Source organism: Poeciliopsis prolifica, unplaced genomic scaffold (genome assembly GCF_027474105.1).
Source record: "Poeciliopsis prolifica strain line A6 unplaced genomic scaffold, Auburn_PproV2 SCAFFOLD013, whole genome shotgun sequence".
NCBI lineage: Eukaryota > Metazoa > Chordata > Actinopteri > Cyprinodontiformes > Poeciliidae > Poeciliopsis > Poeciliopsis prolifica.
The window spans coordinates 704,979-709,231 of record NW_026562388.1 but is presented as its reverse complement, the minus strand read 5'-3'; positions in this window follow the sequence as shown (position 1 = coordinate 709,231).

Here is a 4,253-nt window from a genome sequence, read left to right as displayed (position 1 = left end):
GTGTGTGTGAGGGTGTGTGTGTGTGTGTGTGTGTGTGTGTGCGTGTGTGTGTGTGTGTGTGTGTGTGTCATTTATGGCATATTTACTAACCTTTTAAAAACCAAATGCGCTTCTGGCAGCCAAAGTTGGGTCTTATTGTGATGGACCCCTTGTTTAAGGTCAGGGGTCAGGTTTAGAGGTAAGTTGTGAATTAAGTTTTAGTATGGGTTAGGGTTAGAATGTAAACCAAACACATTCCTACCAGTAATGGTTCAGGCTAGGGAAAATATCTGGGTTAGGCATAAATACAGCTACTAAATTAAAGGAAGTCGATGCAAATTTCTAATATGGGTAGAAATACAAACTTGCATGTTACCACACAAATGTGAACTTCAGATAAGAATTTTGTCAAATTTAATTTCAAAATATTATCTTGTACTATCAACTGTCTTCCTTTAAAGTGTGTTAAAACAACAATAACTACCAGAATATGTCAAATACTGGTCAGTAAGAGGCTGCATGCTCTATTTTTAACCTATTGCTTCCCTCACTTCATGTCTGAATGTATTTACCGCCATGTTTTTCTGCTTCTGTTCACAGTTAGCAAGATCAGGGTTGCGTTTCATACACGGATGTTCCGCAGTTTCTCGAGGAGACAGGACAGGAAATAACCCTTGGTTATTTTAGTTTTGTTTTGTTAGTTTTGCTCCCAGCGTATCCGACCAATCACTGTGTCTATTTTACTGCAGGAGCAGTGACTGTAGAGGCATCTCTCTTAACCGGTGATTCAATGCAGTTGACTCATCCTCCACCCCCCCCATCTAAGCGACAAAAAAATAAAGCCTCCTGCCTGCAGCCAAGCAATCACTGAAATGCATTAACACTCAGAGCTCCGAGGAGGTCATTAACAGTCTCACATTATCAAATTAATGAGACTGAATGCTAAAGGCAGGAGGTGTTGAACGCGCGTGTGGAGTGGCGCTCGTTTTTCCTGCAAAACGCCAGACACCCACACTGCAGCAAAGCCTCCAGTACATACAATGTGCAACATATAACATACTGCATTAATTAAAGTCTCTGAAGATGTCGCATAGCATTGCTCCCTTCTATCTAAGCTGTGTTTTCTTTCTGTGTATTCTTGGAATATTGTTCGCTTTGTGAGTCTGCCGGACTGCGCGATGACTCAGGCTTTAGATGCTTTTGCTTCTTACTCTATTTATTATTTAATATAAAAGAACAGATAGTCAGCTAGGTGAAAAAGGCTTGGTGGGAAAGCAAACTTCCACCCCAATCTCAAGTCTGCAACCTTTAGCAAAGGTCTTCAAGTATTGTATTTCCTGCTCCTTCCGTTAACTCCACAGCATTTTGCTGCCACTGACTTTTACCAAGTGAGGCGTTGGTTTTACGCCCCACACAGTGTCTCACACACAAAACATCAGTTTTGCTCTGTTCTAAACAGAGTGCATTTGTCCATGTTTGCTTTTCCCCCTAGCTTTCTTGCAACAATTGCTTTTCCTCTTCCAATTCGTCAATCAAGGCCAGATTTTTATGGAACGTACAAATAAGTTATGCTATAAGGTACACAGAAATTCAAATTACGAATTTATGGTTATAAATTTGCTAAATGGAAACACTGACATTTTGGAAAAAACAAAAACAAAACAACAACACATTTCTTTTGGTGAAATTTTTTCCTTAAGTACAAAGTGGGTTTTCAGCCATATCAAAATGAGTGTGTTTCACAAACCTGCAAAGGAAACTCTGTTTTCTTTGCAGCGAAGGAGACGTCGTGAAGTGGTAGGAGGACGACGACGTGGCATGTTTTTCATTGACTTATGTGAACATTTCATTAGCTAAATGTGGATCTTTGAAACAAAGTTTTGCACATGCTTGTAATGGAAACGAAGCCACTGTGTCCATTCAGTTTAGGATGTTTTGCAGTTGCAACCTAACAGAAAGCCAACTATCGTTTTCCACAACTGTCTCAATGACATGTCTGTTGTATTTCCTGGCTGTAATAATGGTTGTTTTTGGGGGTTTTTTACTCACCAATGTTCTGTAACAAACTTCTGAGGCTTTCAGAAGCAAAGCTGGTTCCATACTGAGATAACTAAAATAAATCAAGAAATTTGAATATTTTTGCAAGGCACTGGGTTTGAAATTATGCTTATTGTTTTGAATTAAACATTAGCATGCATTTTAAATGCCCAAATGACGACGAGGAGGCTCACCCTCATTCATCACCACTATATTTCTTCTGTCAGATGTTGACGTTTTAAATGGTTTATAAATACCTGCCGCTTTAATTTAGCTTTCATCGATTCCCAAATCTGTTCAAGTCAAGGCTGAATTCTGCACGAGAAAAAAAAAAAAAAAACACACAAAAAGAAAACAAAAAACAATCTGGGCATATTAGCATTCTGCTGCCAGAGCCAAAACAGACCCAATTTATTTTTATCGCTCCCGCTAACACATCATTCCGGCTCGGTTTGGTTCACAAACAGGATCCTTCCCTTACATAAGGTGGATTTCCATGTTTCCGAGAATGCCCATATAAGAACAACATTTCTACAAACTCTGCGACGGATGAGGCTCTTCGCTCTGCAGGCTGGCGTACAGAGGAAGGATGGTCGGAAGCCGTGGGAGGACAGCACTGGGTCGGTAGTGAGGCCCGGATCTCAAATAGCAAAATGTGGGAAGCACACAGTGGCACATCATTCACAGACAGACACCCACGGAGGCCTCGGTGTAGCTCTTTTCAAATATATTTGCGCAACAAGCTTCCCGCCGGGAGCAAAAAGGAGATGAGTAAATGCAATGTGTCTAAAAAAAAAATAAGAAAGAAAAAAGCAGATGCCCCCTTTGACGCAAAGTGTCTGCCGTCATCTGTGTCAGGATGAGTGTCAGGCTAGCGTGGACCAGAGCTGGCATTTGGGGTAAAGACATTGTTTTCAGTGACGCATGCAGATGCCTTTGTCTTTGTCTTTGTCTTTGTTTCGGTTCTTCTTCTTTTTGAATCTGATTTGCATTGAAATGGGGAGAAACAAACGTAAATTGATACACTTTCCATTTTCAACCTTCAGATTGTTGTGTTTTTGAAGAACTTCAATTTTAACGCACTTCCATTTGCTGTTGAAATTTATGTGGCTTGTTTTCTGTTCGGGTGCCATGTGGCAGAACCACCCCTTTATTCAAGACGGATTTCTCCAGTGGGAAACTCATACAGTCACTTTGACAGTAAATTGCAGCAACAAGCATCAACCCAGGATGAATAAATACATCAAAAGCTGCTTCTTTTGCTGTTTTTAATTTTCAAAAGGAAAGAAACATTTTATTTCCCTTTACAATTATGCAGTAATGCATTTTAGTCACAAAAAATATCCTAATGAAGCACAATAAAGTATAACTAAATATAAATGATACTTTTGGAAGACACAGTAAATCAGAACTTTATGTCCAGCCTTTTTCATCACCTTGACATTTCAAATAACGCTATTTTACGAGTTCCATTATCTGAAATTGGAAAATTTTACAGTGCAGTGACAGGGAGGTAGTGGTAATTCATCCAGTGCCGGGGGAAGGAAGGGGGTTGACCTCTGGGCTGACCGCTGCTTCATCGACTGACCCCTCTGACCTTTCCCTCAAGGCCCTCAGTGGCGTTCCCATGCTGGATCTCACCCTTACCAAACTTTCAATAGGTCAGATTATTTTTTTTAGTTATTTTTTGTTTCTGTTTTTTTCAACACAAACTCAAGACCCCTCAAACACAAGACCCCTCCACCTGAAGCATGTCTCACACCGCAGCTGCTCCTCCACTTTGTTTGCACCTGCTCCATTTTCTCTGAAGTCAACAAAGGAGTCCTCAGGCCTGCTCAGACAAGCCCAGGGTGGGGGAAGTGCGCTGAGAAGGGTCTGGGGGTGGGGGAGACTGAACAATTTGATATAGACATGTGAGCCACAGTGCAACAATGCTGTTGAAGGGCAAAGTAAAGAAAGGTGGGGTGGGGAGCAGCACGCCATCCGTCCAGGAATCCGTTTCTCCACCAGATGGCAACGCGTTCATCTTCATTTTCTTCATGCGTGTTGGTTATCAGGGTATTTAGTCAGAAAAGAGAAAGCGGGGGTAAAAAGGTGCAGCGGGTCACTAAAACGGCACTGTTAGCTCGCTGAGCTACACCAGTGAAGTGTCTTAATGAAGATGTATTGATTCCCTCGTCGTGACTCATTTGGACCGACACGTCACCTAATTTGTTCACGATTTCAGACTGTAGTTT